Source organism: Lolium perenne, chromosome 6, assembly GCF_019359855.2.
Source record: "Lolium perenne isolate Kyuss_39 chromosome 6, Kyuss_2.0, whole genome shotgun sequence".
NCBI lineage: Eukaryota > Viridiplantae > Streptophyta > Magnoliopsida > Poales > Poaceae > Lolium > Lolium perenne.
Window position 1 is genome coordinate 53,724,065 of NC_067249.2, and position 26,558 is coordinate 53,750,622.

At 43.2% G+C, this 26,558-nt stretch overlaps 1 protein-coding gene across 1 annotated transcript in view; it reads left to right on the plus strand.

The window, feature by feature from the left end:
- The first annotated feature begins 221 nt into the window (after positions 1 to 221).
- The window catches only part of LOC127308011 (uncharacterized), a 119,732-nt gene continuing 93,395 nt past the window's right edge, over positions 222 to 26,558 (plus strand). The window contains exon 1 of the mRNA XM_071821709.1: positions 222 to 250. The gene's annotated coding sequence lies outside the window, so the exon portion shown is untranslated. The remainder of the gene's footprint in view (positions 251 to 26,558) is intronic.

The window sequence follows — 26,558 nt, forward strand, 5'->3', positions numbered from 1 at the left end:
ATGTAGATATGTCTAATGAAAGAGCTATTAATCGGAACGAGATACACTGGGAAATCGAGTTGAAGTATCAGAAAGAAAGAAGCTCGTCTTTGGAGAGCAATAGGCGCAGATATATTTGTGCAAAGAAGTTTATTTAGAAAACTTTCACCTTTTTCCATACGAAGTGCTAAGTTTGCTTCGAAATCTGTACGAGACGGAAGATTCCAATTCACTCCTCACTCATTCTGAGCTTCTGCCACCCGGCTCTCGCCTCCCCATTCCCAACAGCCTCTGCCGGCCTCCATGGATCCCCACAGCGCCGACCTCCCGTGCACCGTCCAAGCCCTAGCCACCGATATGTACTTTTTCTTATTTTTTATGGTCCTTTGATTATCATCAATTACAGCACTCACATGTTCCATGAGGTCTTGATGAAATCATTAATAGTACAAAGAGTCTTCATATTTGCTTGAATTCCAGCGAACCAACGCTCCCGATGGGAGTAATAGTTGTAATAGCCGAAGATATTTCAGGAGCCCCGAGTGATTCCAACGCTCCCGAAAATATATCGGGTCAATATTATATAAGATGATATCCATTGAAGATCACAGTCGATGAATCCACTGACTCGGAAGTATATCGGGTCAATATTTATATAGTCATAGAAGATAAATCCATTGATAACCATAGACGATGAAGCCATTGACCCGTGATTGCATCGGGTCAATATTTATATAGCCGTGGAAGACAAATCCATTGATAACCGTAGATGATGAAGCCATTAGTTCAGTTGCAACGAGACCAATGTGGAAGCAGGTCGCATGGTGAACGCAGTCAAAGTAATTGCGAAATCAGAAATAGTCGATGTGGCGAACGCAGTTGAAGTAATCGCTCGGCCAGAAATAATCGATGTGGCAGGCGCATTTGAGGTAATCGCCCGGCCAGAAATAGTCGATGTGGCGGGCACAGTTGTCGCGCGGCCAGAAATAGTTGATATAGCCGCGCGGCGCTTGGCCGGCGTGATCGATGAACAAGACGTAGTTAATATGGCGGATTCGCGACTGTTGAGCACCCGAGTATATCGAGTCCTTAATGTCGTGTCCGCGACAAGCGAGCCCCCGAGTGCGACGAGTGCACGATGGCGGGCGCGGTCGACCGGGCAGAGTAGTCGAAGCTTTGTTTCAATCTGCAGTTATACTGTAGTGCGCAAATTCTCGCGCAAATAACAGCACAAGAAAAAAAAATTGGCCAAATAATTTTATAAATAGTAATTAATTGGAAATATAGAACCTGATAGTCCTTTGTATCGGATGTTCGTGATGAAGAGTCCGCGAAAGTTTCGTGTCCGTGCTAGCGAATCCGCTAAGGCGATCGTGAGACGTCGAGTAAAGCGAAGCAAGGCTGCTGAAGCTATCTTGTAGCTCCGTATGACTTGTAGTTGCCGTTGTAGGTAGATTCCGGTCACAGGTGATTTCCGTGCTACCAAAGATGATGCTGTTGAGTTCCGCACGTATCGTTTTATGTCTTGAAGCTTCTCTTGATTGGAACTGATCCGATCATGCATGTATCGCTTCAAGACTTCGCTTCTCCCCCTTGGAACTTAAAGCGTGTACGCGTGTGCTGCTCCAGGGTATGGCATCAAAACTTGATCCTGAACTTGACGGTGCGGAGCGAACGGTTGCTGAAGCCGATGCGGCCAGGATTTTCTTCTAGTCGACTCATGGCACGTGCAACGGAGTTGACGTCTTCATACACGATCAGTCGATGTCTATTGACTGCTTCTTGGATGTTGATGATGATGAATTTGATGGATCCAGCCCGGATAACGAATCTAGTCATCGTGCTTTCCACAGACGGCACCAATTGACGAGGCGGCTCCTCGACAATGCCCACCATGAGGGGCTTAGGATTGACGGAAGACGATGATGGAGATTCTGGGAGCGAGAGAAGGCACAACGTACCTAGGTTCACGTCCCCGCAGTGGAGTATTGCTACGTCCTGCTAGCAATCCACTATATGAATATATGTGTACAGGGGGCCGCTATAGGCGGAGTTGTTGTATCTAGTTTAGTTCTAATCTGCGGGTTGCGATGTCTAGACGTATCGCGTCTATGTTTTTTATGTTTCTCAATCTAAGATCTAAGGGGTGCCCCTGCCTGGTTTTATATATCAACAAGGTTAGGTTTATAAGAGTGCTAGTAGAATTTATATTGGAGTCTTCTTTCTTGCAGTCCAAGTTGATATTCCTTGTGGGTCCAGCTTATCGAGTCATTGCGCTGGTTCATCTTTATAATCTGTACCGGGTATAGCAATGTCGGGTACCCGAAGGGTAATGCCCATATCACCCATACTTGGAAAAATAAAAATAAATTCAAAAAAAGGTTAAAAAATTCGAACTTTTTTTGAAATCAAAGATGATTAGGTATTGTACTTGTATAAAATTATTTATCTAGGGAATTACTTTCATTGTATCATGGGTAAAAAAAAACTCAAAACGCTCCATGACCAGGTACTATTCACTTTCTATTCGTCATATTTTTTTGCGTGAAGAAGACCATGGGAACCATTTTTTTTCAGACATTTTTTACGAGTACAAACTTGATCATCCTAAGTGAAGGAAGGTTTTCTTTTTTTGGCTTTTTAAAATTACTACAATTTTTGGGGTGTATGGGGTGTGTAGCACGGGAAAGCCAAAAGTCCGCGTTACACATTTCGGTCTATAAAGTGGCACATCCACTTATTGCAAATAAAGCCGATGCACTGTGTATAGTTGGCTGGTTGATTGTCGAGTGAATTTATAGATCGATTACCTAATGATTATGCCAACTCTCACTTATAAATGGTGGCTTCTTCTGTGTCGCAAAACATGAAAGAAAATCGAGTTCTACTTTACATGTAGATGCTTGTGTCGATGTCTAATGAAAGAACTATTAGTCGGAACGAGATACACTGAGAAATCGAGTTGATGTATCAGACAATAAAGAAGCTCGTCTTTGGAGAGCAATAGGCGCAGATACACTGGTGGAAAAAGGGCCTTCCATCCAGCCACATTAGTCCCCAAATATTTGGAACCGTGATTAATGGGACATTTAGTCGCGGTTCGGGAGGCGAACCGCGACCAAAGGCCTGGGCCTAGGGCGCTCGCTGGCCAGCTGGTGCAGGTGAGGGGCTTTAGTCGCGGTTGGTGGCCAACCGCGACTAAAGGCCTTCGGGCACCTTTAGTCGCGGTTTGCCAGGCCAACCGCGACTAAAGTCCCTCCCCTATATATACCTATCCAGCAGCCAGCACTTAGCCATTTGGATCCATTCTCTTCACAAACTTCACAAGTGGGTGTTAGGTTTGCTTTTGGTTCATCTTATGCACACAAGGTGTTTGATGAAATGCCCAAAGAGCATGAAACAAACATGATATGAAGTGTCGGAGCCACACTTGAGCTTCCTCATTTATTTTTTCCTCCTCGATCGCGGTTAGCAACTTGAACCTTTCATGTGTCATTGATAAAATATGCATATGTGTGTAGTTCATTGTTTGATTTCTATTGTTTGTAGTTAGTTAATTAGTTTAACAAATGCATGATGGTTAATTATATATTTTATATTATAATAATGCAGATGAATCGGCAATGGATGTACGGTAACCGACTCTCCGGTGAGTTCACTACGGGTTTGAAAGATTTTCTCGTAGTGGCTAATGCGAACAAGCAGGGGGTTTTGTTATCTGTCCATGTGTTGCCTGTAAGAATCAGAAGGGTTACTCTTCCTCAAGATATGTTCACATGCACCTGCTTCGGCAGGGTTTCATGCCAAGCTATAATTGTTGGACCAAGCATGGAGAAAGAGGGGTTATAATGGAAGAAGATGAAGAAGGGGATGATTTCATCGATGACAACTATCTTGATCATTTTGGTGATACTTTCATGGAGGATGCTGAAGGTGGGGAAGGTGAAGGGGAAGGTCAAGGGGAAGGTGAAGAAGAGGCAGGTGATGAGCCCGTTGATGATCTTGGTCGAACCATTGCTGATGCACGGAGAAGCTGCGAAACTGAAAAGGAGAGGGAGAATTTGGATCGCATGTTAGAGGATCACAAAAAGTCGATGTACCCCGGATGCGATAATGGTCTGAAAAAGCTGGGCTGCACACTGGATTTGCTGAAATGGAAGGCACAGGAAGGTCTATCTGACTCGGGATTTGAAAACTTGCTGAAAATGTTGAAGAATATGTTTCCAAAGAATAACGAGTTGCCCGCCAGTACGTACGAAGCAAAGAAGGTTGTCTGCCCTCTAGGTTTAGAGGTTCTGAAGATACATGCATGCATCAACGACTGCATCCTCTACCGCGGTGAATATGAGAATTTGAATGAATGTCCGGTATGCACTGCATTGCGTTATAAGATCAGAGGCGATGACCATGGTGACGATGTTGAGGGCCAGAAACCCAAGAAGAGGGTTCCCGCCAAGGTGATGTGGTATGCTCCTATAATACCACGGTTGAAACGTCTGTTCAGGAACAAAGAGCATGCCAAGTTGTTGCGATGGCACAAAGAGGACCGTAAGTCGGACGGGCAGTTGAGACACCCCGCAGATGGAACGCAATGGAGAAAGATCGACAGAGAGTTCAAAGATTTTGCAGCTGACGCAAGGAACATAAGATTTGGTCTAAGTACAGATGGCATGAATCCTTTTGGCGAGCAGAGCTCCAGCCATAACACCTGGACCGTGACTCTATGCATCTACAACCTTCCTCCTTGGTTGTGCATGAAGCGGAAGTTCATTATGATGCCAGTGCTCATCCAAGGTCCGAAGCAACCCGGCAACAACATCGATGTGTACCTAAGGCCATTAGTTGATGAACTTTTACAGTTGTGGGGCAGACCTGGTGTACGTGTGTGGGATGAGCACAAAGAAGAGGAATTTGACCTACGAGCGTTGCTTTTCGTAACCATCAACGATTGGCCTGCTCTTAGTAACCTTTCCAGACTGTCAAATAAGGGATACAATGCATGCACGCACTGCTTACATGAGACTGAAAGTGAATATTTGGGTAATTGAAAGAAGAACGTGTACCTTGGGCATCGTCGATTTCTTCCAAAAATTCATCCAGTAAGAAAGAAAGGCAAGCATTACAATGGCAAGGCAGATCACCGGCCAAAGCCTGCGGAACGTACTGGTGCTGAGGTATTTGATATGGTCAAGGATTTGAAAGTCATCTTTGGAAAGGGTCCTGGCGGACAATCAGTTTCGCAGGGAGCTGACGGGCGCGCACCCATGTGGAAGAAGAAATCTATATTCTGGGAGCTAGAATATTGGATAGTCCTAGATGTCCGCTCTGCAATCGACGTGATGCATGTTACGAAGAATATTTGCGTGAACCTCCTAAGCTTCTTGGGCGTGTATGGGAAGATAAATGATACAAAGGAAGCACGGCAGGACCAGCAACATTTGAAAGACCCTAATGACCGGCATCCGTAATGGTTTCAAGGTCGTGCCAGCTACGCTCTGACCAAAGAAGAGAAGGTCATCTTTTTTGAATGCCTGAGCAGTACGAAGGTCCCGGCTGGATTCTCGTCGAATATAAAGGGAATAATAAACATGGCGGACAAAAAGTTCCAAAACCTGAAGTCTCACGACTGCCACGTGATTATGACGCAATTGCTTCAGGTTGCTTTGAGGGGGCTCCTACCGGAAAATGTTCGAGTAGCCATTGTGAAGCTATGTGCATTCCTCAATGCAATCTCTCAGAAGGTAATCAATCCAGAAGATCTACCACGGCTACAGAACGATGTGGTCCAATGTCTTGTCAGTTTCGAGTTGGTGTTCCCGCCATCCTACTTCAATATTATGACGCACCTCCTGGTTCACCTAGTCGAAGATATTTCCATCCTCGGTCCGGTATTTCTACACAATATGTTCCCCTTTGAGAGGTTCATGGGAGTATTAAAGAAATATGTTCGTAACCGTGCTAGGCCAGAAGGAAGCATTGCCAAGGGCTATGGAAATGAGGAGGTAATTGAGTTCTGTGTTGACTTTGTTCCTGACCTTAAGCCGATTGGTCTTTCTCGATCGCGGCACGAGGGGAGACTAAGTGGAAAAGGCACGATCGGCAGGAAATCAACGATATGTATGGACGGCCATTCTATGACTGAAGCACACTACACCGTTCTGACCAATTCCAGCTTGGTGGCTCCGTACTTTGAGAAACACAAGAATATTTTACGCGAGGACAACCCGGGGAAGCCTGAATCCTGGATTACGAAGGCCCACATGGAGACTTTCGGCTGTTGGTTGAGAAAACATTTAATGAATGACGATCATGTTGTAGATCAGCTGTACATGTTGGCCAAGACACCATCTTCGACTATAACGACTTTCCAAGGGTACGAGATAAATGGGAATACATTTTACACGATCGCCCAAGATAAAAAGAGCACCAACCAAAACAGTGGTGTCCGCTTTGATGCAGCAACCGAGAATGGGCAAAAGGTCACATATTATGGTTACATAGAGGAGATATGGGAACTTGACTATGGACCCTCCTTTAAGGTCCCTTTGTTCCGGTGCAAATGGTTCAAGCTAACAGGAGGTGGGGTAAAGGTGGACCAGCAATACGGAATGACAATGGTGGATTTCAACAATCTTGGTTACCTTGACGAACCATTCGTCCTAGCGAAAGATGTCGCTCAGGTTTTCTATGTGAAGGACATGAGTAGCAAACCGAGGAAACGGAAAGATAAGAAAACGATCAGTACATCATGCGATGATCCAAAGCGCCACATTGTTCTTTCAGGGAAAAGAAACATCGTGGGAGTGGAGGGCAAGACAGACATGTCAGAAGATTATAATATGTTTGGTGAAATTCCGCCCTTCAAAGTGAACACCGACCCAAACATTAAGTTAAATGATGAGGATGCTCCATGGATACGGCTCAATAATTTATTGTACCAAACTTTGTTGAATGGATCATGTGAATTATATTATATGTGATGTGTTTGGTGTCCATTTTCGAATGATTCGATTGATTCGAGATACCACTGATGATACATGAAATTTGGAGTGACTAAGTCATACTCCTGCCTAGGCGTATAATGGGAAAAGGACTAGAGGAGACGTAATTGCATGGGATTTGGTGGATCTAGCATTGCCCAAATTGATTGGCCATGCCATAAATACCACTGATGATACATGAAATTTGGAGTGACTTAGTCATACTCCTGCCTAGGCGTATAATATGCATACTCGTAGTCTTCATAGTCGCCAACGTTGTACTGGTAGTCGTCGCCTTCTAAGTTGCCGCCATTGTCGTCGCTGCTGTCGTCGTCGCTGTCGTCGGGCGGCGCTCGTGGCTCGAACTGAGGGTAGCGCAGGCGGGGGATATCGCCGGCCGTGATGTAGTCCATGACGCTCTGTAGAGTCCGGCCGTACCACCATAGCCGACGGCCGGCCTCGTTGAAGTTCCCAGGAGGCAGACCGTCCTCCTCATACCTGGCGAGCGCCCTGTGATACGTCTCAAACGTATCTATAATTTCTTATGTTCCATGCTACTTTTATGATGATACTCACATGTTTTATACACATTATATGTCATTATTATGCATTTTCCGACACTAACCTATTAACGAGATGCCGAAGAGCCGATTCTTTGTTTTCTGCTGTTTTTGGTTTCAGAAATCCTAGTAAGGAAATATTCTCGGAATTGGACGAAATCAACGCCCAGGGGCCTATTTTTCCACGAAGCTTCCAGAAGACCTAGGGAGAGACGAAGTGGGGCCACAGGGCGCCGCCACACTAGGGCGGCGCGGCCTAGGGGGGCCTGCGCGGCCCTAGCGTGTGGGGCCCCCGTGAGCCCCCCGACTCCGCCCTTCCGCCTACTTCAGCCTTTGTCGAAGATAGCCCCAGTACCGAGAGCCACGATATGGAAAACCTTCCAGAGATGCCGCCGCCGCCAATCCCATCTCGGGGGATTCAGGAGATCGCCTCTGGCACCCTGCCGAAGAGGGGAATCATGTCCCGGAGGACTCTACACCGCCATGGTCGCCTCCGGATTGATGTGTGAGTAGTTCACCCCTGGACTATGGGTCCATAGCAGTAGCTAGATCGTCGTCTTCTCCTCATTGTGCTATCATTGTCTGATCTTGTGAGCTGCCTATCATGATCAAGATCATTTATCTGTAATGCTACATGTGCGTTTGTTGGGATCTGATGAATAATGAATACTATGCTATGTTGATTATCAATCTATCTATGTGTTGTTTATGATCTTGCATGCTCTCCGTTGCTAGTAGAGGCTCTGGCCAAGTCATTGCGTGTAACTCCAAGAAGGATTATTTATGCTCGATAGTGGGTTCATGCCTCCATTGAATCTGGGGGAGTGACAGCAACCTCTAAGGTTGTGGATGTGCTGTTGCCACTAGGGATAAAACATCAATTCTATATCTAAGGATGTATTTGTTGATTACATTACGCACCATACTTAATGCAATTGTCTGTTGTTTGCAACTTAATACTGGAGGGGGTTCGGATGATAACCTGAAGGTGGACTTTTTAGGCATAGATGCATGCTGGATAGCGGTCTATGTAGTTTGTCGTAATGCCCAATTAAATCTCACACTACTCATCATAACATGTATGTGCATTGTTATGCTCTCTTTATTTGTCAATTGCCTAACTGTAATTTGTTTACCCAATATGCTATTTCTTATGGGAGAGACACCTCTAGTGAACTGTGCACCCCGGTCCATTCTTTTACATCAAATACAATCTACTGCAATACTCGTTCTACTGTTGTCTGCAAACAATCATCTTCCACACTATAATCTAATCCTTTGTTACAACAAGCCAGTGAGATTGACAACCTCACTGTTACGTTGGGGCAAAGTAATTTGGTTGTGTTGTGCAGGTTCCACGTTGGCGCCGGAATCCCTGGTGTTGCGCCGCACTACACTCAGCCGCCATCAACCTTCAACGTGCTTCTTGGCTCCTACTGGTTCGATAACCTTGGTTTCTTACTGAGGGAAAACTTGCTTCTATACGCATCACACCTTCCTCTTGGGGTTCCCAACGGACGTGTGTATACACGCTATCAAGCAACTTTTTCTGGCGCCGTTGTCGGGGAGATCAAGACACGCTGCAAGGGGAGTCTCCACTTCCAATCTCTTTACTTTGTTTTTGTCTTGCTTTACTTTTATTTACTACTTTTTTTGCTGCACTAAAACAAAACACAAAAAAATTAGTTGTTAGTTTTACTTTATTTACTATCTTGTTTGCAATATTAAAAACACAAAAAAATTAGTTACTTGCATTTACTTTATCTAGTTTACCTTATTTCCTATTGCAAAATGAATACTCCTAAAAATACTAAGTTGTGTGACTTCACAAACACAAATAATAATGATTTATTATGCACACCTATTGCTCCACCTGCTACTACAGCAGAATTCTTTGAAATTAAACCTGCTTTACTGAATCTTGTTATGAGAGAGCAATTTTCTGGTGTTAGTTTTGATGATGTTGCTGCCCATCTTAATAATTTTTTTGAACTATGTGAAATGCAAAACTATAAGGATGTAGATGGTGACATTATAAAGTTAAAATTGTTTCCTTTCTCATTAAGAGGAAGAGCTAAAGATTGGTTGTTATCTCTGCCTAAGAATAGTATTGATTCATGGACTAAATGTAAGAATGCTTTCATTGGTAGATATTATCCTCCTGCTAAAATTATATCTTTGAGAAGTAGCATAATGAATTTTAAGCAATTAGATACTGATCATGTTGCACAAGCATGGGAAAGAATGAAGTCTTTGGTTAAAAATTGCCCAACCCATGGACTGACTACTTGGATGATCATCCAAACCTTTTATGCAGGATTGAATTTTTCTTCACGGAACCTATTGGATTCAGCTGCTGGAGGTACCTTTATGTCCATCACTTTGGGGGCAGCAACAAAGCTTCTTGATGATATGATGATAAATTACTCTGAATGGCACACGGAAAGAGCTCCGCAAGGTAAGAAGGTAAATTCTGTCGAAGAAACCTCTTCCTTGGGTGATAAGATTGATGCTATTATGTCTATGTGTAGGATAACGTTGCATAGAAAACAAAAAATTTCCTACCGCGAACACGCAATCCAAGCCAAGATGCAATCTAGAAGACGGTAGCAACGAGGGGGTATCGAGTCTCACCCTTGAAGAGATTCCAAAGCCTACAAGAGGAGGCTCTTGTTGCTGCGGTAGACGATCACTTGCCGCTTGCAAAAGCGCGTAGAAGATCTTGATCACGATCGGTTCCGGCGCCACGAACGGGCAGCACCTCCGTACTCGGTCACACGTTCGGTTGTTGATGAAGACGACGTCCACCTCCCCGTTCCAGCGGGCAGCGGAAGTAGTAGCTCCTCTTGAATCCGACAGCACGACGGCGTGGTGTCGGTGGCGGTGTAGAAGTCCGGCGGAGCTTCGCTAAGCAATGCGGGCAATATGGAGTGGAGGAGCTTGGCTAGGGTTTGGGAGGGGTGGCCGGCCACTCTATGGGGGGCGGCCAGCTTGTGGTCTTAGGGTGGCCGGCCCCCTCCCTTGGCCCCTCATTATATAGGTGGATCCCAAGTGTTGGTGTCCAAGTCTTCGAATAAGACCCGAAACCAAAACCTTCCATAGGAGGGGGAAACCTAGCCCAACTAGGACTCCCACCCAAAGGTGGGATTCCCACCTCCCATGTGGGGGGTGGCCGGCCCCCTATGGTGGAGTCCACTTGGGACTCCACCCCATCTAGGGCTGGCCTTGGTGGTTTCTTCCGGACTTTTCTAGAACCTTCTAGAACCTTCCATAGAACCTTCCGCGACATTTTATTTCACATAAAATGACATCCTATATATGAATCTTATTCTCCGGACCATTCCGGAACTCCTCGTGATGTCCGGGATCTCATCCGGGACTCCGAACAAATATTCGAACTCCATTCCATAATTCAAGTGCTACCATTTCAACATCCAACTTTAAGTGTGTCACCCTACGGTTCGAGAACTATGCGGACATGGTTGAGTACTCACTCCGACCAATAACCAATAGCGGGATCTGGAGATCCATAATGGCTCCCACATATTCAACGATGACTTTAGTGATCGAATGAACCATACACATATATTACCAATTCCCTTTGTCTCGCGATATTTTACTTGTCCGAGGTTTGATCTTCGGTATCACTCTATACCTTGTTCAACCTCGTCTCCTGACAAGTACTCTTTACTCGTACCGTGGTATGTGGTCTCTTATGAACTCATTCATATGCTTGCAAGACATTAGACGACATTCCACCGAGAGGGCCCAGAGTATATCTATCCGTCATCGGGATGGACAAATCCCACTGTTGATCCATATGCCTCAACTCATACTTTCCGGATACTTAATCCCACCTTTATAGCCACCCATTTACGCAGTGGTGTTTGGTGTAATCAAAGTACCTTTCCGGTATAAGTGATTTACATGATCTCATGGTCATAAGGACTAGGTAACTATGTATCGAAAGCTTATAGCAAATAACTTAATGACGAGATCTTATGCTACGCTTAATTGGGTGTGTCCATTATATCATTCACATAATGACATAACCTTGTTATTAATAACATCCAATGTTTATGATTATGAAACTAATCATCCATTAATCAACAAGCTAGTTTAAGAGGCATACTAGGGACTTCTTGTTTGTCTACATATCACACATGTACTAATGTTTCGGTTAATACAATTCTAGCATGATATATAAACTTTTATCATAAACATAAAGATATAAATAATAACCACTTTATTATTGCCTCTAGGGCATATCTCCTTCAGTCTCCCACTTGCACTAGAGTCAATAATCTAGATTACATTGTAATATACCTAACACCCATGGCATTCTGGTGTTGGTCATGCTTTGCCCTAGGGAGAGCTTTAGTCAACGGATCTGCTACATTCAGATCAGTGTGTACTTTGCAAATCTTTACTTCTCCATCTTCGATGTACTCGCGAATCGAGTGGTAACGCAGCTTGATATGCTTCAGCCTCTTGTGTGATCTTGGCTCTTGTGCATTGGCGATGGCACCCATGTTATCACAGTAAATGATTAATGGGTCCAATGCACTAGGAACCACACCGAGCTCTACAATGAACCTCTTCATCCATACCGCTTCTGATGAAGCCTCTGAAGCCGCTATGTACTCTGATTCTGTTGAAGACTTCACCACCGTGCACTCCGCTTCGAGCTTGCCCAGCCATCGCAGCACCATTCAATATAAACACGTACCCAGATTGTGACTTAGAGTCATCAGGATCAGTGTTCCAACTTGCATCGGTGTAACCGTTTACAACGAGCTCTTGGTCACCTCCATAACAAAGAAACATATCCTTAGTTCTTTTCAAGTACTTCAGGATATTCTTGACCGTTGTCCAGTGTTCCATTCCTGGATCACTTTGATATCTGCTAGTCAAACTAACAGCATGTGCTATATCCGGTCTAGTACATAGCATGGCATACATGATAGATCCTATCGCCGAGGCATAGGGGATGTTACACATCCTTTCTCTTTCTTCTGCCGTAGCCGGTCCTTGAGTTTTACTCAATACCTTGCCTGGTAACATAGGTAAGAACCCTTTCTTACTTTCGTCCATTCTAAACTTCTTTAGAATCTTGTCCAGATATGTACTCTGTGATAGCCCTATTAGGCGTCTTGATCTATCTCTATAAATCTTGATGCCTAATATATACGATGCTTCACCAAGGTCTTTCATTGAAAAACTATTATTCAAATAACCCTTAACACTGCTTAATAGTTCTATATCATTCCCGATCAATAATATGTCATCTACATATAATATCAGGAATGCTACAGAGCTCCCACTCACTTTCTTGTAAATACAGGCCTCTCCATGACACTGTATAAACCCGAAGTCTTTGATCACCTTATCAAAGCGTCGGTTCCAACTTCTTGATGCTTGCTTCAGTCCATAGATTGAACGCTGAAGTTTGCATACTTTGTCAGCATTTTTAGGATCGACAAAACCTTTGGGTTGTACCATATACAACTCTTCCTCAATGTCTCCATTAAGGAACGCCGTTTTGACATCCATCTCGCCAAATCTCATAATCGAAAAATGCAGCTATTGCTAACAAAATCCTCACAGATTTTAGCTTCGCTACTGGTGAGAATGTCTCATCGTAGTCAACTCCTTGAATTTGTCGGAAACCCTTTGCGACAAGTCGAGCTTTATAGACAGTAATATTACCATCAGCATCTGTTTTTCTCTTGAAGATCCATTTATTCTCGACAGCCTTACGGCTATCAGGTAAGTCTACCAAAGTCCATACTTTGTTATCATACATGGATCCCATTTCGGATTTCATGGCTTCTTGCCATTTGTTGGAATCTGGGCTCATCATCGCTTCTTCATACGTCGCAGGGTCCTCATCATTGTTATCCACAATCATGACATTTAGACAAGGATCATACCAATCAGGAGTGGCACGTTCCCTTGTCGATCTGCGAGGTTTAGTAGTTTCCTCGTTCGAAGTTTCATGATCATTATCATTAGCTTCCTCTGTTGCCGGTGTAGGCGGTACAGGTACAACTTCTGGTACTGCGCTACTCTGATCAACGAGTATAGATTCATCAATCTCATCGAGTTCTACTTTTCTTCCAGTCACTTCTTTAGTGAGAAATTCTTTCTCAAGAAAGGTTCCGTTCTTAGCAACAAAGATTTTGCTTTCGGATCTGTGATAGAAAGTGTACCCTATAGTTTCCTTAGGGTATCCTATGAAGACGCATTTCTCCGCTTTGGGTTCTAGCTTGTCCGGTTGTAACTTCTTTACATAGGCTTCGCAACCCCAAACTTTCAGGAACGACAGCTTAGGTTTCTTATTAAACCATAATTCATACGGTGTCGTTTCTACGGATTTTGATGGTGCTCTATTTAAAGTGAATGCGGCTGTCTCTAATGCATAACTCCAAAATGATAACGGCAAATCAGTAAGAGACATCATACTACGAACCATATCTAAGAGAGTTCGATTACGACGTTCGGACACACCGTTTCGTTGAGGTGTTCCCGGCGGTGTCAATTGTGAAAGTATTCCGCATTTCTTTAAATGCATGCCAAACTCATAACTCAGATATTCACCTCCACGATCAGATCGTAGAAATTTGATCTTCTTGTTACGTTGATTTTCTACTTCACTTTGAAATTCCTTAAACTTCTCGAAAGTTTCGGATTTATGTTTCATGAAATAGATATACCCATATCTACTCAGATCATCTGTGAAGGTTAGAACATAACGATAACCACCGCGCGATGCTACGCTCATTGGTCCACATACATCTGTATGTATGATTTCCAATAAGTCAGTAGCTCGCTCCATCATACCAGAAAATGGAGTCTTTGTCATTTTACCCATTAGACATGCTTCGCATCTATCAAGTGACTCAAAGTCAAGTGATTCAAGTAATCCATCAGTATGGAGTTTCTTCATGCGTTTCACTCCAATATGACCAAGACGACAGTGCCACATATAAGTAGAATTATCATTAAGTTTAATTCGCTTAGCATCAATGTTATGTATATGCGTATCACTACTATCGAGATCTAATAGAAATAAGCCATTCTTTTGTGGTGCTCGACCATAAAAGATATTATTCATAAAAATAGAACAACCATTATTCTCAGACTTGAATGAATAACCGTCTTGCATTAAACAAGATCCAGATATAATGTTCATGCTCAACGCAGGTACATAATAGCATTTATTTAGGCTTAAAACTAATCCCGAAGGTAGATGTAGAGGAAGTGTGCCGACTGCGATCACATTGACCTTGGATCCGTTTCCAACGCGCATCGTCACTTCATCTTTCAGCAGTTGTCGTTTATTCTTTAGTTCCTGTTTCGAGTTACAAATATGAGCAACCGAACCAGTATCAAATACCCAGGTACTAGAACGAGACCTAGTGAGAGAAACAGCTATAACATGTATATCAAATATACCTTCTTTCTTCTTCTTGACAAGGCCGCTCTTGAGATCAGCCAGGATACTTGGAGCAATTACGCTTCCAGTTGTCCCTTCTCCTTGCGATAATAGCACTCAGCATCGTGCTTAGGGCCGTTCTTAGGTTTCATAGGAGGCGTGGCAGCTTTCTTGCCACCCTTCTTGAATTTTCCCTTAGACTTGCCCTGTTTCTTGAAACTGGTGGTCTTGTTGACCATCAACACTTGGTGCTCTTTCTTGATCTCAATCTCAGCAGCTTTTAGCATGCCAAGAGTTCAGGTAACTCCTTGTTCATGTTCTGCATATTGTAGTTCATCACAAAGTTCTTGTAACTTGGTGGCAGTGATTGAAGGACACGATTAATCCCCAGTCTGTTAGGAATCACTATTCCCAAGTCACTGAGTTTCTTCGCATGCCCGGTCATGGCGAGCATGTGCTCACTAACGGAGCTGCCTTCTTCCATCATGCAGCTGAAGAAATGTTTCGATGCTTCATAGCATTCCATCGCCGCATGAGTCTCGAATATAGCTTTCAGCTCATTCATCAACTCATGAGGATCATGGTGCTCAAAACGTTTTTGAAGATCGGATTCCAAACTGCACAGGATGGCACACTGAACTTGAGAGTACCGAGTTTTCCGAGTCACGTAAACAGCTTTTACTTCATCGGATTCATCTTCTGCAGGAGGGTCACCTAGCGGTGCATCAAGCACAAATTGCAGATTTCCGCCAGAGAGGAAGATCCTCACATGACGGAACCAGTCGGTGAAGTTGCTACCGTTGCTCTTAAGTTTCTCTTTCTCTAGGAACTGATTAAAATTGATTGGGGACGCCATCTCTTCAACATATATTTGCAATAGTTTAGACTAAGTTTATGACAAATTGAGTTCAAATTTTAATTCAACATAATTAAAAACCTAAGTGAACTCCCACTCAAAACAATATCCCTCGCATTGTCTTAGTGATCACACGAACCAAATCCACCGCACCTAAACCCGATCATCACGAGAAAAGGTGTGATTTCAATGGCGAACACTCAAAGTGTTCATCATATCAACCATATGATTCATGCTCTACCTTTCGGTATCACGTGTTCCGAGACCATGTCTGTACATGCTAGGCTCGTCAAGGCCACCTTAGTATCCGCATGCGCAAAACTGTCTTGCACCCGTCATATGTACTTATTGAATCTATCACACCCGATCATCACGAGGTGCTTCAAACGACAAGACTTGGCAACGGTGCTACTAAGGATGAACACTTTATTATCTTGAGATTTTAGTGAGGGATCATCTTATAATGCTACCGTCGCGATCTAAGCAAAATAAGATGCATAAAAAGGATTAACATCACATGCAGTTCATATGTGATATGATATGGCCCTTTTGTTCTTGCGCCTTTGATCTTCATCTCCAAAGCACGGATATGATCTCCATCATCTTCGGGCATGATCTCCATCATCGTCGGCGTAGCATCAAGGTCAATGGCGCCGTCTTCATGATTGTCCTCCATGTAGCAACTATTACAACTACTTTGAAATACTACTCAACATGAAATTTAAAGACAACCATAAGGCTCCTGCCGTTGCCACAATACAATAATGATCATCTCATACATATTCATCATCACATTATGGCCATATCACATCACCAAACCCTGCAAAAACAAGTTAGACGTCTCTAATTTGGTTTGCATATTTTACGTGGTTTAGGGTTTTCGAGAGAGATCTAATCTACCTACGAACATGAACCACAACATTGATACTAATGTTTTCAATAGAAGAGTAAATTGAATCTTTACTATAGTAGGAGAGACAGACACCCGCAAAGCCTCTTATGCAATACAAGTTGCATGTCGAACGAGGAACAAGTCTCATGAACGCGGTCATGTAAAGTTAGTCCGAGCCGCTTCATCCCACTATGCCATAAAGATGCAAAGTACTCAAACTAAAGATAACAAGAGCATCAACGCCCACAAACCATTGTGTTCTACTCGTGCAACCATCTATGCATAGACACGGCTCTGATACCACTGTAGGATAACGTTGCATAGAAAACAACATGTCCTACCGCGAACACGCAATCCAAGCCAAGATGCAATCTAGAAGACGGTAGCAACGAGGGGGTATCGAGTCTCACCCTTGAAGAGATTCCAAAGCCTACAAGAGGAGGCTCTTGTTGCTGCGGTAGACGATCACTTGCCGCTTGCAAAAGCGCGTAGAAGATCTTGATCACGATCGGTTCCGGCGCCACGAACGGGCAGCACCTCCGTACTCGGTCACACGTTCGGTTGTTGATGAAGACGACGTCCACCTCCCCGTTCCAGCGGGCAGCGGAAGTAGTAGCTCCTCTTGAATCCGACAGCACGACGGCGTGGTGTCGGTGGCGGTGTAGAAGTCCGGCGGAGCTTCGCTAAGCAATGCGGGCAATATGGAGTGGAGGAGCTTGGCTAGGGTTTGGGAGGGGTGGCCGGCCACTCTATGGGGGGCGGCCAGCTTGTGGTCTTAGGGTGGCCGGCCCCCTCCCTTGGCCCCTCATTATATAGGTGGATCCCAAGTGTTGGTGTCCAAGTCTTCGAATAAGACCCGAAACCAAAACCTTCCATAGGAGGGGGAAACCTAGCCCAACTAGGACTCCCACCCAAAGGTGGGATTCCCACCTCCCATGTGGGGGGTGGCCGGCCCCCTATGGTGGAGTCCACTTGGGACTCCACCCCATCTAGGGCTGGCCGGCCATGGAGGTGGAGTCCCTTGTGGACTCCACCTTCCTTGGTGGTTTCTTCCGGACTTTTCTAGAACCTTCTAGAACCTTCCATAGAACCTTCCGCGACAGTTTATTTCACATAAAATGACATCCTATATATGAATCTTATTCTCCGGACCATTCCGGAACTCCTCGTGATGTCCGGGATCTCATCCGGGACTCCGAACAAATATTCGAACTCCATTCCATAATTCAAGTGCTACCATTTCAACATCCAACTTTAAGTGTGTCACCCTACGGTTCGAGAACTATGCGGACATGGTTGAGTACTCACTCCGACCAATAACCAATAGCGGGATCTGGAGATCCATAATGGCTCCCACATATTCAACGATGACTTTAGTGATCGAATGAACCATACACATATATTACCAATTCCCTTTGTCTCGCGATATTTTACTTGTCCGAGGTTTGATCTTCGGTATCACTCTATACCTTGTTCAACCTCGTCTCCTGACAAGTACTCTTTACTCGTACCGTGGTATGTGGTCTCTTATGAACTCATTCATATGCTTGCAAGACATTAGACGACATTCCACCGAGAGGGCCCAGAGTATATCTATCCGTCATCGGGATGGACAAATCCCACTGTTGATCCATATGCCTCAACTCATACTTTCCGGATACTTAATCCCACCTTTATAGCCACCCATTTACGCAGTGGTGTTTGGTGTAATCAAAGTACCTTTCCGGTATAAGTGATTTACATGATCTCATGGTCATAAGGACTAGGTAACTATGTATCGAAAGCTTATAGCAAATAACTTAATGACGAGATCTTATGCTACGCTTAATTGGGTGTGTCCATTATATCATTCACATAATGACATAACCTTGTTATTAATAACATCCAATGTTTATGATTATGAAACTAATCATCCATTAATCAACAAGCTAGTTTAAGAGGCATACTAGGGACTTCTTGTTTGTCTACATATCACACATGTACTAATGTTTCGGTTAATACAATTCTAGCATGATATATAAACTTTTATCATAAACATAAAGATATAAATAATAACCACTTTATTATTGCCTCTAGGGCATATCTCCTTCACTATGCTTGTGAGTGGTAGGACTAATGTTGATCCTAATAATGTTCCGTTAGCTTCATTGGTTGCTCAAGAAGAACATGTTGACGTTAACTTCATTAAAAATAATAATATCAACAACAATGCTTATCGGAACAATTCTAGCAACAACTATAGGCCATATCCTTATAATAATGGTAACGGTTATGGTAATTCTTATGGGAATTCTTACAACAATAATAGGAATACACCCCCTGGACTTGAAGCCATGCTTAAAGAATTTATTAGTACACAAACTGCTTTTAACAAATCTGTTGAAGAAAAGCTTGGGAAAATTGATATACTTGCTTCTAAAGTTGATAGTCTTGCTGCTGATGTAGATCTTTTGAAATTGAAAGTTATGCCTAATAGGGATAATGAAAATAAAATTGTTACTAAAGCAAATGACATTCAAGTTAGAATTAATGAGAATATAAGATTAATGGCTGAATTGCATGCTAGGTGGGAAAGAGAAGAAAATAAAAAACTAGCTAAAGAGAATAATGTAGCTAAAGTTTGGACTATTACCACCACTAGTAATGCTAATGCTCCAGATGTTGCTGCACCTCCTACTATCAATGGTAAAATAATTGGTGTTGGCAATGTTTCTACTCCTAATGCAAAGTGAGCAAAACTGCCTGAAACTGCTAAAACTATTTAAAAGCCCGTGATAAAACTGCTGAATTTTTTTCCAACATTGGGAACAATGATCCCATTGCTTTAGATCATAATGGTTTAGATTTTGATGATTTCCACATCTCTGAAGTTATAAAGTTCTTACAAAAACTTGCTAAAAGTCCCAACGCTAGTGCTATAAATTTGGCCTTTACAAAACATATTACAAATGCTCTCATAAAAGCTAGAGAAGAGAAACTAAAACTTGAAACTTCTATTCCTAGGAAGTTAGAAGATGGTTGGGAGCCCATCATTAAGATGAGGGTCAATGATTTTAATTGTAATGCTTTGTGTGATCTTGGTGCAAGTATTTCTGTTATGCCTAAGAAAATCTATAATATGCTTGACTTGCCACCATTGAAAAATTGTTATCTGAATGTTAATCTTGCTGATAATGCTATAAAGAAACCTTTTGGGAGGATTGATAATGTTCGTATTATGGTTAACAATAACCTTGTCCCCGTTGATTTTGTTGTCTTGGATATTGAATGCAATGCATCTTGTCCCATCATATTGGGAAGACCTTTTCTTCGAACTGTTGGTGCTACCATTGATATGAAGGAAGGTAATATTAAATATCAATTTCCTCTCAAGAAAGGTATGGAACACTTCCCTAGAAAGAGAATGAAGTTACCTTTTGATTCTATCATTAGAACAAATTATGATGTTGATGCTTCATCTTTTGATAATACTTGATACACACTTTCTGCGCCTAGCTGAAAGGCGTTAAAGAAAAGCGCTTATGGGAGACAACCCATCATTTTACTACAGTACTTTTGTTTTATATTTGAGTCTTGGAAGTTGTTACTACTATAGCAACCTTTCCTTATCTTAGTTTTATTGCATTGTTGTGCCAAGTAAAGTCTCTAATCGAAGGACGATACTAGATTTGGATTACTGCGCAGAAACAGATTTCTTTCTGTCACGAATCTGGGTAAAATTCTCTGTAGGTAACTCAGAAAATTATGCCAATTTACGTGCGTGATCCTCGGATATGTACGCAACTTTCATTAGTTTTGAGTTTTCTCATTTGAGCAAGTCTGGTGCCCCAGAAAAATATGTCTTTACAGACTGTTCTGTTTTGACAGATTCTGCCTTTTATTTCGCATTGCCTGTTTTGCTATGTTTGATGGATTTCTTTGTTCCATTAACTTTCAGTAGCTTTGTGCAATGTCCAGAAGTGTTAAGAATGATTGTGTCACCTCTGAACATGTGAAATTTTTGGTTATGCACTAACCCTCTAATGAGTTTGTTTCGAGTTTGGTGTGGAGGAAGTTTTCAAGGATCAAGAGAGGAGGATGATACAATATGATCAAGGAGAGTGAAAGCTCTAAGCTTGGGGATGCCCCGGTGGTTCATCCCTGCATATTTCAAGAAGACTCAAGCGTCTAAGCTTGGGGATGCCCAAGGCATCCCCTTCTTCATCGACAACACTATCAGGTTCCTCTAGTGAAACTATATTTTTATTTCATCACATCTTATGTGCTTTACTTGGAGCGTCTGTTTGTTTTTGTTTTTGTTTTGTTTGAATAAAGTTGGATCCTAGCATTCATTGTGTGGGAGAGAGACACGCTCCGCTGTTGCATATGGACACATATGTCCTTAGGCTTTACTCATAATATTCATGGCGAAGGTTGAACTGCTTCGTTAAATTGTTATATGGTTGGAAACGGGAAATGCTACATGTGGTAATTGGTATAACATCTTGAATAATGTGATACTTGGAAATTGTTGTGCTCATGTTTAAGCTCTTGCATCATATACTTTTCACCTATTAATGAAGAAATACATAGAGCTTGCTAAAATTTGGTTTGCATAATTGGTCTCTCTAAGGTCTAGATATTTTCTAGTAAAGGTCGAACAACAAGGAAGACGGTATAGAGTCTTATAATGCTTACAATATGTCTTTTATGTGAGTTTTGCTGTACCGGTTCATACTTGTGTTTGCTTTAAACAACCTTGCTAGCCTAAACCTTGTATCGAGAGGGAATACTTCTCATGCATCCAAAATCCTTGAGCCAAATACTATGCCACTTGTGTCCACCATACCTACCTACTACATGGTATTTCTCCGCCATTCCAAAGTAAATTGCTTGAGTGCTACCTTTAAAATTTCCATTCTTTATCTTTGCAATATATAGCTCATGGGACAGATAGCCTAAAAACTATTGTGGTATTGAATATGTACTTATGCATCTTATCTCTTATAAGTTGCTTGTTGTGCGATAACCATGTTCCTAGGGACGCCATCAACTATTTCTTTGTTGAATATCATGTGAGTTGCTATGCATGTTCGTCTTGTCTGAAGTAAGGGCGATTTACCATGAGTTGAATGGTTTGAGTATGCATATTGTTAGAGAAGAACATTGAGCCGCTAACTAAAGCCATGATTCATGGTGGAAGTTTCAGTTTGGACAACAAACCTCAATCTCTTATGAGAACATTATTTGTTGCTAAATGCTTATGCATTAAAGAGGAGTCCATTATCTGTTGTCTATGTTGTCCCGGTATGGATGTCTAAGTTGAGAATAACCAAAAGCGAGAAATCCAATGCGAGCTTTCTCCTTAGACCTTTGTACAGGCGGCATAGAGGTACCCCATTGTGACACTTGGTTAAAACATATGTATTGCGATGATAATCCGGGTAATCCGAGCTAATTAGGACAAGGTGCGAGCACTATTGGTATACTATGCATGAGGCTTGCAACTTGTAGGATATAATTTACATGATACATATGCTTTATTACTACCGTTGACAAAATTGTTTCATGTTTTCAAAATCAAAGCTCTAGCACAAATATAGCAATCGATGCTTTTCCTCTATGGAGGACCATTCTTTTACTTTCAATGTTGAGTCAGTTCACCTATTTCTCTCCACCTCAAGAAGCAAACACTTGTGTGAACTGTGCATTGATTCCTACATATTTGCTTATTGCACTTATTATATTACTCTATGTTGACAATATTCATGAGATATACATGTTACAAGTTGAAAGCAACTGCTGAAACTTAATCTTCCTTTGTGTTGCTTCAATGCTTTTACTTTGAAACTATTGCTTTATGAGTTAACTCTTATGCAAGACTTATTGATGCTTGTCTTGAAAGTACTATTCATGAAAAGCCTTTGCCATATGGTTCAATTGTTTACTCATAACATTTGTCATTGCTTTGAATCATTGCATTCATTACATGTGCTTACAATAGTATTGATCAAGATTATGATAGCATGTCACTTAAGAAATTATCTTTGTTATCGTTTACCTACTCGGGACGAGTAGGAACTAAGCTTGGGGATGCTTGATACGTCTCAAACGTATCTATAATTTCTTATGTTCCATGCTACTTTTATGATGATACTCACATGTTTTATACACATTATATGTCATTATTATGCATTTTCCGGCACTAACCTATTAACGAGATGCCGAAGAGCCAGTTGTTGTTTTCTGCTGTTTTTGGTTTCAGAAATCCTAGTAAGGAAATATTCTCGGAATTGGACGAAATCAACACCCAGGGGCCTATTTTTCCACGAAGCTTCCAGAAGACCTAGGGAGAGACGAAGTGAGGCCACGGGGCGCCGCCACACTAGGGCGGCGCGGCCTAGGGGGGCCCGCGCGACCCTAGCGTGTGGGGCCCCCGTGAGCCCCCCGACTCCGCCCTTCCGCCTACTTAAGCCTTCGTTGAAGATAGCCCCAGTACCGAGAGCCACGATACGGAAAACCTTCCAGAGATGCCGCCGCCGCCAATCCCATCTCGGGGGATTCAGGAGATCGCCTCCGGCACCCTGCCGGAGAGGGGAATCATCTCCCGGAGGACTCTACACCGCCATGGTCGCCTCCGGATTGATGTGTGAGTAGTTCACCCCTGGACTATGGGTCCATAGCAGTAGCTAGATGGTCGTCTTCTCCTCATTGTGCTATCATTGTCTGATCTTGTGACCTGCCTATCATGATCAAGATCATCTATCTGTAATGCTACATGTGCGTTTGTTGGGATCTGATGAATAATGAATACTATGCTATGTTGATTATCAATCTATCTATGTGTTGTTTATGATCATGCATGCTCTCCGTTGCTAGTAGAGGCTCTGGCCAAGTCATTGCTTGTAACTCCAAGAGGGAGTATTTATGCTCGATAGTGGGTTCATGCCTCCATTGAATCTGGGGGAGTGACAGCAACCTCTAAGGTTGTGGATGTGCTGTTGCCACTAGGGATAAAACATCAATTCTATATCTAAGGATGTATTTGTTGATTACATTACGCACCATACTTAATGCAATTGTCTGTTGTTTGCAACTTAATACTGGAGGGGGTTCGGATGATAACCTGAAGGTGGACTTTTTAGGCATAGATGCATGCTGGATAGCGGTCTATGTACTTTGTCGTAATGCCCAATTAAATCTCACACTACTCATCATAACATGTATGTGCATTGTTATGCTCTCTTTATTTGTCAATTGCCCAACTGTAATTTGTTTACCCAATATGCTATTTCTTATGGGAGAGACACCTCTAGTGAACTGTGGACCCCGGTCCATTCTTTTACATTGAATACAATCTACTGCAATACTCGTTCTACTGTTTTCTGCAAACAATCATCTTCCACACTATACATCTAATCCTTTGTTACAGCAAGCCAGTGAGATTGACAACCTCACTGTTACGTTGGGGCAAAGTAATTTGGTTGTGTTGTGCAGGTTCCACGTTGGCACCGGAATCCCTGGTGTTGCGCCGCACTACACTCAGCCGCCATCAACCTTCAACGTGCTTCTTGGCTCCTACTGGTTCGATAACCTTGGTTTCTTACTGAGGGAAAACTTGCTTCTATACGCATCACACCTTCCTCTTGGGGTTCCCAACGGACGTGTGTATACACGCTATCACCCTGTTACGCCGAGTGATGAAGAAGGCGTCCCAAGTATGCTGGTTATCGGGATGCCAGCGGGGATTCATCCGCTACTCCGGCGTGAGATCGAGGTAGTAGTGGTTCGTGATGGCCGCCCGGCGCGCAGTACCCTGAGGGACGGGAGGGACCGGCACGCCTCCGGCGCTTAGGCTCCAGCCGGCGGGGACGCGGTAGCCCGGTGGGTAAGGGTAGTTCGAGGCGCAAAGCTCCTCCACCTGCTGGTACGTTAGAGTGGGTGCGGTGGAAGCCATGAGAGAGTGATGAGAGATTGCAGAGATGTGATAATGCTGGCCAAGCCGGGCTACATATATGTAGTGAGAAATGGCGGGAAAATGGGAGCGGGAAGACAGGAGGCGGGAAGAAAGTGGCGGGAAGACAGGGAAGAAATGGCGGGAAGAAGAGGAGTAATACAGAGCTGGTCATCTAACCTTTAGTCCCGGCTGGTGGGTGCAACCGGGACTAAATGTGGTTTTTGTGTCATCTAACAAAACTGTCGGTGGGATATGTACGTTTGGGTAAGCTTTAGTCCCGGCTGGAGGGTGCAACCGTGACTAAAGCTGTCGGCAGGATAAGGACGCGTGGGTAGCGCACGACGCCCTATCGGAGGAACAGGACAAAGCAGAAGCATCGATACGCGGGAAGATAGAGGCGTGAAAAAATGGCGGGAAGACATAGGCGGGAAAGAACAGGCGGGAAGACGGGCCGGGAAGAAATTGTGGGAAGACAGAGGCGGCCGGGAAGAACTTCTCTGAATTTTTTGATATATTATTTGTATTTTTAACATTTTGCATTGAATTATTTTTATTTTTCTTAATTTTTTGATATATTATTTGTATTTTTAAGATTTTTAAATGAATTAGTTCTATTTTCTGATTTTTTTTATATATTATTTGTATTTTTAACATTTTGAATTGAATTAGTTTTATTTTTCTTAATTTTTTGATATATTATTTGTATTTTTAACATATTGAAATGAATTAGTTTTATTTTCCTGATTTTTTGATATATAATTTGTATTTTTAAGATTTTGAAATGAATTAGTTTTATTTTTCTGAATTTTTTGATATATTATTTGTATTTTTCACATTTAGAAATGAATTAGTTTTATTTTTCACATTTAGAAAATGATTTTTTTTTGAAAAAAGCCTTTAGTCGCGGTTGGCTGGCCAACCGCGATTAAAGGTCATTTTCCGCGGGAACCGCAAAAGGGGCGAAAAAAAGGCTTTAGTCGCGGTTGGGGTCACCAACCGCGACTAAAGGGTACTTTAGTCGCGGTTGGTGACCCCAACCGCGACTAAAGCCCCACGCCTATAAATAAGAGCGGGCGGCGCCTCTTCTCTTCTTCCTCGCCCGCTCCGTCTCTCGCGATCGAATCGCCGCGCCATCGCCGCGTCGTCATCGCGCCCTCGACGCTGCAATCGTCGCCATCGCCGCCGTCGCCGTCGCCGCCGCGTCGTGATCGCCGCCGCCGCCCGTACGTCCTCTCGATGAACGCGCGTGCGCCCGCGCCGCCCTCTCTCGCGCGCCCGCCGCGTCTTGTGGCCGCGCGCCCTCGCCCGCCGCCCGCGCGCGCCGCTCTCACCGGCCCGCCGGCCTCCGGCCACGCGCGCGGCCGCGCTGTACAGAGGAGAGATGAGGAGGGAGAGACGAAGGGGCCGTGGCCGGTGCCCCTTTTTTTGTTTTTTTTTATTAATTAACTCACAATTTGTTAATTAAAATTGTAAACTAAAATTTGACTTAAAAAGATTGTGTAAAAAAAAACTAAAATTTGGCTTAAAAAACTAAAAATTGACTTAAAAAAGATTGTGTAAAAAAACTAAAATTTGACTTAAAAAAGATCGTGTAAAAAAAAACTAAAATTTGACTTAAAAAACTAAAAATCGACTTAAAAATTCTGTCTCAAAAAAGAACTACAATTTGACTTAAAAAAAACTCAAATTTGACTTAAAAATTTTGTCTTAATTTTTTTGACTTAACCACCGCGCGTATACGGAGGGGGCAGCGAGCCCCTCGTCGCCCCCTCTGTATACGCGCGGTGTTTTTTTTTTGGGATCGAGAGGGGGCGGCGAGGGTTATGTGTGTTGTCCTCGGCACCGCCACTGCCCTTTCGCCACCGCCACCCTTTCGCCACCGACCCTGCGTGTATACGGAGGGGGCGGCGAGGCCCT